Source organism: Vulpes lagopus, chromosome 4 (assembly GCF_018345385.1).
Source record: "Vulpes lagopus strain Blue_001 chromosome 4, ASM1834538v1, whole genome shotgun sequence".
Classification (NCBI taxonomy): Eukaryota; Metazoa; Chordata; class Mammalia; order Carnivora; family Canidae; genus Vulpes; species Vulpes lagopus.
In genome coordinates, this window is record NC_054827.1 from 109,883,710 (window position 1) to 109,896,833 (window position 13,124).

Here is a 13,124-nt window from a genome sequence, read left to right on the forward strand (position 1 = left end):
AAGAGCTGGGATTTAAACCCTGTCTGATACATGAGCTTTAGCTCTTAAAGCACCACTGGAGTGTCTTACACAGTTTATTTCCAGCACTTTATTTCGAAACCACCATATGTAAGACGACCATAAGCACTTAAAGTTTGTTTAAATTTTTGTTGCCGTCTAAATGGCTCATACTCGTGGAACAATTTGCTTAATGATAGGGGAGTCTTTCTCCTCCGTAGAATGGCTATTTTCTCTCAAAGGCTAAATAAATGTCTGCTCCTTCCACGTTTGGATTCTTTCCCACAGCTGCCTTGTTTTCTACCTTACTCCTAGCCCCCCTCCCATCAGCCAGGTAAGGACAAAGGCACTGAAATCTGAAGATCAGCATTGTAGCCCTCTTTCTAGTGGATTCCCTGGCAACTCATTTAACCTTTCTTCACTGAGCTTTCACATTCCTCAAAGTGTGAATGTCAAGTCCTACCTCCTGGGTTTGTTGTGGGCATTAAGAAATAATGTGTAAAAATCTCGTGAGCTTTGATGTGCCGTAATACTGTTAGCTGTTATTAATACAAATACTACTGGTTGCTTGTCTGGCTGCTTCAGATCCAGCAGCAGAGCCAGAGGAGAGAATGCTGATGAGACATTTCTGCCACTCTCACCTTCTCCCTTGAACTCCATCCCCACAAATAGTAACTAAGATGTACCCAAATGAGTTGTTTCAACTCCACCTGATGCCAGAACCTGTGATTTGAAGGGGTCTTCCAGGAAGGGGATGCAGTACCCATATCAGAGGACGTGAATAGCCCTCTGAATATCATCCTCCAAACGCTAGCAAGCTGTGGAAGGGTGGTTCTCAGCTGCCTTTGTGGGAGCAGATGCCCAGTGCCATCACTTTGACTCCTCCCTGCCCTGGAGATTAAACCTGCTCTACTTCTCCAGCACAAACCTAAAATTAGTTGTGCAGCTGTCCTCCAGTGAAGCCCTGTCTCCATATAGTACTCAGGGTGAGATTTATGACAGAAGCACTAACCGCAGGCCTTCTAGAGAGAAGGGCCATGCAGAGCAGTGCCGCTAACCCTCTGTGGCCCTCTGCCAGTTTTCACTCCCAGGATGGTGGTGCTTCCTGGCCTTCCTCACTTCCCAAATGCCCACCAGGCTGGCATAGTTTTCCTGCCATGTATTTGGCTTGTACCTGTTCTCTTATGACCATCACCCCAGCTGGAGCAATGTTCACTCCTACAGCCCTCTACCTGGTTTTCCCTGACTTCAGAGCAATGAAGAACCTGTCCCAGCCTCCATTCTATCCTTCGGTTCCTTCTCTCATCCTTCTTTCCAGCCTACCCCTCTCTCCCCACTTGTGGAATGCCCCAAAGGCAGAGTCCTGCCGGAGCTCCCTCCTCAGCACCTCCCTTGTCCTGGAATGGCACTGCTGCCTCACTGAAGGATAAAGCTTCACCCCATCATGGTGGCAGAGGTGATGGAGTGGTCGACCTAGGCCTCTCTTCAGCCCAGGCTGCTTTTTCAACCGTTCATCAGCATTCAAACCCCAATTAAACCCCAGTTCACAGAGCCATCTGGTGGATGTGGGTCCTGAAGCCCAGATGCGGGCGGCCCTGCAAGGGGCTGGCCTCATGGCCTGCCTTCCTCTCTCTTGCTGCAGGAACACCAAGGCCCTCCCCACTGCCACTGACCCCATTGGTGCTGCAGGGAGGGTCGCCTGGCTGCTTACCCGCCTGCTCATCTGTTAAGTGGCTTTGGGATGGTGGTTGCCTCTCTGTGGTGTTTGCTGAGCGTACCTGCAATGTTTTAGGCTGGACAAAAGCAGGACTGACTCAGATGCATCTGCAGGGTAGATGAGCAGACACAGAGGTGCCATAGGGAGGCTCCCGCCCTGCCCCTCACATAGTCCTTCCCTCTGCTCCACCCAAAGACAAGGCCCCCAAGTCTGTATAGGGCCTGGGGAGGACTTCCAGAAGGGGTCAGGCTCTTAGACGCCCTCCTTAAGAACTCTCGAACTCTGCGCTGAGGTGTGGGGAGCAGTTTTCGGTGGGCGTAGAGATGTTGGTGTCATTTGATGTGCTGGTCCTCTATTCTGATATCACGGTAGAAGAAAAAAAAAATCCCACTTTATGGCATCTGGTCCAGCTTACCAGACAGAAGGCATTTTCTCCCTCAATGCTTCTCTAGTATTTTGTTCATACTTTCATAACATTTACCGGATTTAACTCTGTACTACATTGGCCTGTGTGCCTTCTCTCTAAATTCTAAACTTCCTAAAGGTAGAAATCAAATTACTTTATCTTGCTGTTCTCCATGGGGCCCATCCAAGTGCCTGGACTATGGGAGGCTCTTAGTTCAATTAAAAAAAATTTCTTCAACTACAGAAATGTTTTTGTGAATCACCTATCTAATGATGACTAAAAGCCAACATTTAGTGAGTGTACATTATAGCAGACACTTTATATTTATGAGCTCATTCTTCCTTGATCCCACGCTGGCTCCACATCATGGTTCCATCATGTCTAAACATGCCTGGAACATGACGTGGCAGACCTCTGAGAACACCATCATGTGAGGGTCTAAGGTGCCTTCCGGGAAATTACTCCTTCTAGGAGAGAGAGTGAGAGGCAGAGGCCATGTGCTTGAAAGAGCACAATATCATTCACAACAGGGAAGGAAACACTTGTGAGTCTTCTCTCTCTTCCTTACAGCTGTCTGGGGAACTGACCTAGCCCAGCAGAAGGGAAAGAGCTGAGTTTGGGGGTCTGCAAAGGGCAGCATTCACTTTAAAACTTTGCTTAGTTTTTGAGTAGGCTTCCAGGATTTGGTCTGATGATTGATTCAGCTGGGGATTTAGAATTTATGGGGGAGCTTTTTATAGCAATGGGAGGGTAGAAATGACACCGGGCCAGGGTGAGCTGTGGACAAGTTTGTTTATCTGTACCAAAGCTGTCTTTGCACTGTTCACATTCACTAAGTAGGAAAATTTATTGAGGTGAAGAAGGATTGCTTGTCTGTGACTGAATCATCTTGTGACCTTAAGAAGGGTATGTCTGTTCCTGAAGCAGACACCTTCTGCTAGGAGCTGTGCCTCCTGTGTTCCTTCATTTCCAGAAAGGACTTGAGGGTTTTTCTAATAATAATGGCCATTTCCACTGCTCATCCACTTGACCATTTCCAAAGCATGGTCACATCCCCTCTGATCCTATTGGATTGTCACACCATAATATTTAACCCAAGCTTTAAACCCGAGTTACCAGCTGCTATCCATCAGTATACCACCCAGGTCTTTAAACTCTACCACCTTGTCTTCCCACAAAGACACCAGCTTCAATCAGAAATGAGTTGAGTCTTCTTAAACTTTGTTGTAGTCCCTGATCTTTGAACCACAGTTTGGAAAAGGGGACTCAGGACTCTCCACAGGCTGGTTGGTTCCTTCATTCCTTACCTTCAGTTTTTCGGAGCTTTCCCAAGAACACGGGAGGTCAGGAAGTGTGTCATTTGGGACCATGCTGGTCTCACACTCACAGAGGACAGAATCTCCAATATTCCTACCCCTCTGAGTGTCCTCTCAGATTTTCACTCAGGGTTCTCATGCTATGATTTATATGCTTTAGACTCAGGGCTTCCTGGGCACCTGGGTTGCCATGGGGCTCAAGGGGTTTGAAGGCTGTGTGTACTACCTGTGCTCAGACGCCTTGCTGACAGAAGGAGATGGACGTATGGGTCTTTGACAAGCCTCATAAGCAAATTCTTCTGCTTATCCTCCTGTTGTCCATCCCACTAGCTCCCTCAGCTCAGAATACTTTTGGGTGATCTTTTCCCATCAAAGGCCCGATCTCAAGGCATCTCTGGCATTTGAGCTTTGCCTAAGTGCAGGATTACTGGGCGTTGCTTCATTGGCAGTCCTTTATGGTGATTTCATCTTCAATTTATGAGCTATAAAAAATGTCCTGCTCCTCTTTTTCCTCCCCTGCAAATCACTGTGTTTTCCCAGAGCCAGGCCTTCTGGGCTTTCTCCAACCATCACACCATTCCACTTTATCTGACAGATGAGTGGGGACTCAACCAAAGCTAATGGGTTCCCTGAGATTATGAGCGATTGGGTGACTCAGCTACTTTGTCACCAAGACAAAGAAGCAAATTTCCCTGTTTCTCAAAATAGCTTCTGAATTTCTCCCTGGGTGTTCATTTCCTCCTACCTCCCCATTAATGGCTTTGTGACTTTTGCTACTCTCCACTCAATATAATTAGACTCCATGGTCTCCAGGGCACGGGCTCACATTAGGGGTTCAGAAGCTGTATGCTCCAGATCACTTGGACTCAAATACCTTGGAACAGGAACAAAAAAAATTCCACCTAGGTCTCACAAGTGCTGATATTGGGAGTGTGCAACATGGTCTCAACTTACTGACAGAGTGATTAGTACATTTGCCACCTGACTCCAAGCCTGTAGCCAATGGTGGATGAATAGTTTCCTACATGTATTAAGCCTTGGCAACTAGGTTTGTTGGTTTAAATCCCCTTCAGCTTCTTGGGAAGCCAACGATTGCTCCCTGATTAGAGCCCGTCATAGATATTCAAGTCATAGGATCTAAAGTTGGAAGGTCTTTAAGGGTCTGCCGGTTCAACTCCTTCATTTTAAGAGAGGTCACTGAAACCCAGAGAGTTTGAACTAAGCCTTCTGTCCTAGTTTCAGGATGCTATTCACTTCTCTAAAATGCTCTACTACCCAATGCAAATTAAACATGCCCTAAACTAGGGCTTTTAACATTTATTCAACAATATTCTATGGTCTGTCTTGGTGCTGGGCTGGGGTTTTGAAAACAACAGAAGGTGGACCCTGTTCTCAAGTCTTCGATAGTATAGCAACAATAACAATGCAGTCTGGTAGCAACTTTCTGATCCAGTGCTGGGCTTATAAAATGGGTCAGCTTCCTGTTGTGTGGAAATGTTCTTATAATGTCTTTATCCAGAAATTCCCTTAGAGCTAATCCCTGTGCCTCAGGAGGCCCTGCATGTTGGAGGGCCTTCCTTGAAATATATAAAGTACTCCCCTGGTGCTTGAGATGGGCTTGGGTTGGCAGTGGCATCCAGACAGGCCTCTTAGTCTCTGTTCTCTGCTCTCTGACGCTGCTACCTGAGTGAGGTGGACCACATACCTTGAGGAGGAGGATCTCTGAAACAGAGATATAAGGGGTTGTCCTGAGATTCCATGGCCAGTCCTTCATTAAAGTAGGATGGCTTGATAAGCAGATGACTCCTGATATCTGGTATGGTATTTCTTCCTTAGCATGGCATGAGACAGAAAGTTATTGATGCTAACGTGCATCAGATCATATAGAAAGAGGTTCAGGAAAAAACAAAATAAAAATTATTGGACCCTGCCTATCCTGGGATGACACTACATATGCCACTTCACCCTGGTGAAGCTCTCTGTAGAAACTCCATTTCTATCTTTATCTATCTGTACTGTCTGTACCTCTCCATTGATTTGCTTCCATTATTTCTCTGGAGACTAAAGGGAGTCTCTTAGGAACTTTTGCTTTCCATAAAGTTGATCTTTCAGCCCAGCCTAACTCAGCAAGGAGCTTTTTCAAAGAAGTTTGTATCTTCCTGTAAATCATACCCTCCCCAAAATATTGCAACTGCCTACAAATATGTGGGAGAGGAGATTTGAAGAACTGAAGGGAGGTATGAAAAGACCCTACCAAGAGAGACTTGTGACCTTCATCCTTCACTTTGAATAAAGTGATATTTCTAATAGGCCATTACCAAATACTTTAGGGATTGATTCCATACTCAGACATCACAAATGATAAAACACATAGGGGAAGGAAACACACTCTAATTTTCCTGTGGGCCTGTGAGTGGGTGCCGTGCCTGAAGATGTGCTTCCTTAGCAGTGACAAGCCAACTCAATTAGCTGGAAAAAAAGGGGTCAAACAGCAAGCCATTATGCAGACGCATAGTCATCTAAAGCTAGCTGCTTTTAAGGATTTAGGCAGAGGTTGCAGGATGGGAACAGATCAGAGGCTTTCTAAGTTCATTTGTAGTGTTATTTTAATATTTGAGCTCATGTAATATTTAATAACATTCAACAGAGCCAATGAGAGAAATGGCTAGAAAACAATAGACTACTATTTAAAAGAAGTGAATTATTATAAGGTAGGTTTATTTTTATTTTTTATTTTTTCATGCTGTAGAATCTTTAATTAAGTATAAAGACTTCCAGTCACATCACCTAGGGTCCATTTTACCCACTGCTCTGTTTGGCTGCCAGTCTCTTGTCTCTTTCCTCAGCAATGGTGAGGCGGATACCTTTTCCACAGGGAAGAGAAATCCATGGTTTGTTGCCTTTGCAAATAACAAAAATGTTGGAGAGTCAGGTGGCAAAGCTGTTGCCATTGGCATCTTTCACGTGAACTACATCAAAAGAACCAGGGCGTCTCTCTTGGCTGGTGATCACACCAATTCTTTCCAGATTGGCACCTCCAGTCACCATACACAGATTACCAGTATCAAACTTGATGAAATCCGTAATCTTTCCAGTCTCCAAATCAATCTGAATGGTGTCATTCACCTTGATGAGGGGATCAGGATAGCAGATGGTGCGAGCATCATGAGTCACCAGATGAGGGATTCCTTTTGTTCCCACAAAGATCTTTCTCACTTTGCACAACTTATACTTGGCCTCCTCAGGTGTAATCCGATGAACAGCAAAGTGACCCTTGGTGTCATAGATTAGACAGAAATTCTCCCCAGTCTTGTCAATGCTGATGACATCCATAAAACCAGCAGGGTAGGTGATATCAGTTCGGACCTTGCCACCAATCTTAATAAAATGCTGCATACAGATCTTCTTTACTTCATCCTCTGTTAGGGCATACTTAAGTCTGTTCCTTAGTAAAATGATGAAAGGAAGACATTCTCTCAGCTTATGGGGGCCAGTAGATGGGTGAGGAACAAACACACCAGTCAGTTTATCTAGAATACAGTGCTTTGGAGCTGCTACATGCTTCAGATGCTTTTTGGGACCACAAGTCATGGCTGCGCTAGGCACAAAAAGCGCATAAGGTAGGTTTAAATTTCCCTCAGTTGGTACACATTAAGTATTTAATAAATGCCAGCTAAATGAACGAACACTGTTATTTTAGTTTGTCTGAGTTGCCCTCTTTTAACCATTTATTCATATTCAGTATGTGTTTTGGGGCATTTATTAACAGCAAAAGTGTATGAGTTGTGATAAAATAAATAATCCTTGACCTCAAGGAGCTTACAGAAACATGCACACATGAGTATGTGAACCAATATGACAAACCAACGGCAGAATCTTTGAAAGGAAGATCTTAGTCTACCCAGGACTGGCAAGGAGGAATTCACTGAGAAGGCAGCTTTTGATTTGAAAGAGGGAAGGAATTGCCAAGATGTTAAAATTATCAGAGGGGAGCCTTCCAGATAGAGGCAGAAGCAAGTGCAAAGACCAAAACAAGAATAAAAAAAGAAGAAAGAAAAACCCATGAAGAGAATGGTAGGTTCATATAAGGCTGGAGTATTTGGCAAAAAAGTAAGGTCAGGGAGCTCACTCAAATGGATTTGGAACACTCTAATATCTTACTAGACAATAAAAGTATGGGGATATATAATTCACAAAGAGGAAATAGAAAAACTGATAAACTCATAAAAATATTCAACTTGCCAATAATCAGAAAACACAATTTAGATCAAGACATCAATTTCACAAATCAAAGTAACAAATATTTTGAGAAATGATAGTAGTGAGGATTCAATAAAATGGGCACTAATATATGCTGCTAGGAATGTAGGTTGAGAAAACCTTCATGAGAATGATGGGGGTGATGTATCTAATAAGTTTTAAAGTTTTTATTCCTTAACTCAATTTTTTAAGTTCTTGAAATCTGTCCAAAAGAATCATTGGAAAAGGTAGATGAAGACTTGTGCCCAAAAATATCAATCATAGTATTACTTATAATTGGAAATATAACCAGAGAAAGTCTGATAACAGGGAATGATGTACAGTAAAAGTGATATAGTTATACATCATAATATTATGCATTATGGCAACATAAAAATAGATTAGGAATGATTTATGCCAATGGTAATAGCTTATGATAAAATATTGACTAGAAAAAGTGAGGTTCAAAATTCAGTATGATCCCAGTTACACACACAACTTCTGCTTTAGGCAAATATGAAAGAACCGGGGACAGATTTATCTTCCTACATGAAAAAAATAGCCACAGTAAAATATATAAAACAGTGTTTAAAAGATACTAGACATCAGGAAATGAAGGACAGTGATCCCTGAAAAATAAACTCTTAAATTACCATGGTTAATGACTTAAAAAGTTTCCAGGTTACAGTACAGAGCTGGAGACCCCAGATACAGCCTACAGATGGCCTGAAATTGATGGGACAGAGTTGAGGAGAGGGCTGAGATTCTGGAGACATCAAGGTGCCCATAATTTACAGAATAGGGTTCTGGAAGGAAGAAAGCTTCACGGAGAGAGAGGGAACTCTGAAGAACTTCAGAGGTTCTCCTTTAAGAATTCATCTGGTTGAATTGAACAGTATGTACTTATGGGGCAAATACCCAAAGCTAGGGAAAGACCACCTGAAAGGAATAGAGGGAGCAATGCCTGGTGTTTACAGAGGACTGAATATGATGTTTGGTTCTACAAAGAAGACCAGAAAAAACCTCATGATTTGTAGGGTATTGGGTAGAACACACAGAAGAGTCTTGCGTCAGTAGTGGGGGGTAGTAACCTCTAAACTGAACACTGTTCTGGGCCTATTACACTTTAAAAGCAAGAAATGAAAAGATAAAACTGTGTCTAAAAAAAACTTAACTACATCTCAGGATAAATCTTCAGAATATTTATAGGGGCACAAAACTAGTTAGCCCTTAGCAAAGTGCAAGTCACAATGTCTAGAACCCAATGAAAATGATCAGACATTAAAAAGTTATTCTAAATATATTCCATATGTTCAAAGTTTAAAGATGTGGAAGGTTATTTAAAAAGACACAAATTGAACTTCTAGAGAGACGAAAGCTACAGGTGCAAGAGATAAATACACTGGATTGAATTAAGTCAAATTAGATCTGGCAGAAGAAAAGATGAGTGAATCTGAAGACATAGAAAATATCCAAAATGAAACACAGAGAAAAGAAATTAAAAAAAAAAACACAAAAAGAGAGCACCAATGAATCATAGGACAATTTCAAACAGCTTAATATATGTATAATTGGAGTTTCTGGAAAGAGAAGAGTAAAATGGAGATAGAAAAAATATTTGAAGAAATAATGGTTTAAATTTCCTAAATTTGATGAAAGCTATAAAGTCAGAGATCCAAGAAGCTTAATATACCAAAAGCACGAGAAACATGACTACTCTAAGACAAATCATAATCAAATTGCTCAAAAGTGATGATAAAGAAAAAAGTCTTAAAAGCAGCTAGAAAAAAAAAGATACATGTTATGCACATAGGAAGAAAGCTAAGAATCAACAAATTTCCCTTTGGAAACAGTACAAGCGAAAAAATAGTGGAGCTTCATCTTTAAAGGATGGAATTGCATATGCCATTAAAATATCTTTGAAAAATTCAAATGGAATAAAAACTTTTCAAACCTACAAAAGGAAAAAGAATTAATTGGTAGTTGACAGGAAATTTCTCCATTACAGAAATTGTGAAAAGAAAGCCTCATGCAGAAAGTAAATGGTACTGGGTGAAAAGACATATTTACTCAACAGACTGAAATACTGGAAATAGTAATATATGAGTAGACAGATTTGATTTTTGGTTTATTATTTTAATCTCTTTAAAAGATAGTTAGGGGTGCCTGGGTTACTCAGTCAGTTAAATGTCTGACTCTTTGTTTTGGTTCAGGTCATGATCTCAGGATCATGGGATCAAGCCTCATGTCAGGCTCCACACTCAGCAAGGCATCTTCTTGAGATTCTCTCTCCATCTCCCCTGCCTTGCACCACTGCTCACACCACTTGCTCTCTCACTCTCTCTGAAATAAGTAAATACAATCCTAAAAAAAGATAGTAACTGTTTCAGTAAAAAGAATCACAATATAGTCTGGAGTTTACATTCCATGTAAAGTTTAAATGTGTAACTCCAAGAGCACAAGGTCAGGATGAGAGAAATGCAAGTATTTTATTGCAATGGTCTTATATGTGAATTGGTATAATAACACTCAAAGGTAGACTGTGATCAGTAAAAAATGAATGCTAAAGCAAACACTAAAATAATAAAGGGTTATAGCTAAGACAGCAAAGATGATACATACCTTACAAATCAATAAGGTGTAAATGGTTTAAATATCCCAGTTGAAGAATAAAGGCAGTCATACTGATAAGTAAGCAAGACTCACCTATATGCTGCATACAAGAAACACACTTTAATATGAAGACACAAGTAAGTTAAAAGTAAAGGGATGTTAAAGATATACCAAGCTAATACTAAACAAAATAAAGTTAAAGTACCTTTACTAATAATCAGATTAAGTGAATTTCAGAACAAAAAATACTGCCAGGAATAAAGTAATTTCATGATGATAAAGGGTCAATTTATCAAGAGGACTTGAAAACCTTAAACATTTATGCACCTAATAATAGCACCTCAATATAAAGGAAGTAAGCACTGATACAACTGAGGGGAGAAATACATACATCCATAATTACAGTTGGAAAGTTTAATAACTCTCTCAATAATTGACAGGATGAGTAGAGGGAAACTCACTAAGGATAGGAAAATCTGAATAACACTATCAACCAATGTGACATAACTGATATTCATAGAATACCTATCAACAGCAGAATATAGATTCTTTTCAAGTGCTCACGGAACTTTTACAAAGATAGACAATATTATGGGCCATAATCCCAGTCATAATGTTTCTAAGAATTCAAGTGATATAAGGTGTGTTTCTGACCATGATGCAATTAAATTAGAAATCAATGAGAAAGGTCTTTTGAGGAGCACCCAAATATTGGAAATTAACACATTTCTAACAAAACCAATGAGTTAAAGAAAAATCAAAAGAGAAAGTAGAAAATGTTTTGAACCAAATGATATACAGAATTTTAAAATCTTTGGGATGCCACATGTTTGGTAGAAATTTATATAATCAGAGACACATGTTAGAAAAGAAGAAAGGCCATCTAATCAATGCCCTGAGATTCCACCTTTAGAAACCTTTAGGAAAATGTCAATATCTGAAGTAAGTAAAAAGAAAAAAGGAAATAAGAAAGATAAGAATAGGAATCAGTGAAATGGTAAAAGAAAAATAAAGAGAAAAAGTAATTTAATCAAAAGCTGATTCTTTGAGATAATACAATTGCTAAAATCCCTATTCCAACTGCTCAGGAAAAAAGTGAGAGAAGACACAAATCACCATTATTGGGCATGAGAGAGGAGATTGCTACAAGTTATATAGTAATGAAAAGAATAATAAGGGAATATTACAGACGACTTCATGCCAATAAACTTGACAACTTAAATGAAATGGAAAAATTCCTTGACAAGCTACCAAAGCGCACTCAAGAAGAAACAGATGACCTAAATAGCCCTGTATTCATTAGAAGAATTGAATGCATGGTTAAAATCACCCCCACAATGAAAATTCCAGGTTCAGATGGCTTCACTAGTGAAGCTTACCAACATTTAAAGAATAAATATTAGCAATTCCATATAAACTGTTCCAGAAAATTAAAGAGGGAATATTTTCCAACTTATTCTGTGAGGCTAGCATTACCCTGATGCCAAAAGCAGGCAAAGGTATTACAAGGAAGGAAAACTACTAGCCAGTGTCTCTTATGAATAGAGATGCAAATACCCTCAATGCAAGTTTATAAAATTGATATCAACAGTGTATAAAAAGATTAAGACCAATTGAGATTTATTCCAGGAATGCAAGATTGATTTAACATGAAGAAATCATTGCATATAATTTACTATATAAGAAACTAAAAAAACAGCAACATATGGTTATCTCGATAGACACAGAAAAAAGCATTTGACAAAATTCAACACCATTTCCTCATAAGAATTCAACAAAATTAGAAGTAGAAAGGAACTATCTCAATAAATTACACCTGTGAAAATCATTAGGCAACATCATACTTAAATGATGAAAGACAATACTTTTCTCCTAGTATCAGAAGCAAGACCAGAATGTCCACTTTCTCCACTTCTGTTTTACATTGTTTTGGAGGTTCTAGTTAGGGCAATGAGACAAGAAAAAAAAATAGGGACATCCAGATGGGTAAGGAGAAAGTATAATTCTTTATTAGCAGATAATGTGATTGTCTATATAGAAATTCTGATGGAATCTACACACATACACAAAATACCAGAACTATTAATTGAGTTTACCAAAGTTTCTGGATGCAAAAATCAATACACAAAAAAATAAATTTTATTTCTGTATAGTGAAACAAAGCATTGGAAACTAAAATTTTTGAAATACAGTTTACAATAGCATAAAAAATATGAAATACTTAGGAATAAATCTTACAAAAGATGTTAAAGATCTATATACTGCAAACTAAAAAACATTCCTGAATCAAATTTATTAAGACCTAAATAAGTAGAGTTAATGGCTTGGAAGACTCAATATTGTTAAAGATATCAATTTTTCTTAAATTTATTTATAGATTGGATGCATTCTCAAAATTGCGAGGAATTTTTTGTTTGTAGAAACTGATAAATTGATTCCAGAATTCACATGGAAATGCAATGGACCTAGATAGCCAGCACAATTTAGAAAACTTGGAGGACTAACCACAATATATTTCAAGATTTATTATAAAGCTACAGTAATCAAGCCAGTGTACTATTGATATAAAGACTTACAAATAGATTAATGAAACAATAGTTCAGAAGTAAACCTGCACATATAGGGAAAATTGATTTTTGTCATAGACAAATTCCATAGAGAAACAATGGTCTATTCAATGTATGGGCCTTGAAAAACTTGATGTCCGTATGCAAAAGATGAATTTCAGCTTATACTTTACACTATAAGATAAAATGGATAATAGCTGTAATCTTGCAACCTACAGCTATAAAATTTCTAGAAGATATCAGGGGGAAATGTTGTGACCTTTGGCTAG

The 13,124-nt window shown here is 39.5% G+C and overlaps 1 protein-coding gene and 1 pseudogene across 3 annotated transcripts in view; one reads left to right on the forward strand and one right to left on the reverse strand.

Annotated features, from left to right (window-relative positions):
• AGBL1 (AGBL carboxypeptidase 1) overlaps positions 1–13,124 on the forward strand; it is a 716,025-nt gene that overhangs the window by 67,501 nt on the left and 635,400 nt on the right. The window lies entirely within an intron of this gene.
• On the reverse strand, positions 6,214–7,027 carry LOC121490115 (annotated as a pseudogene).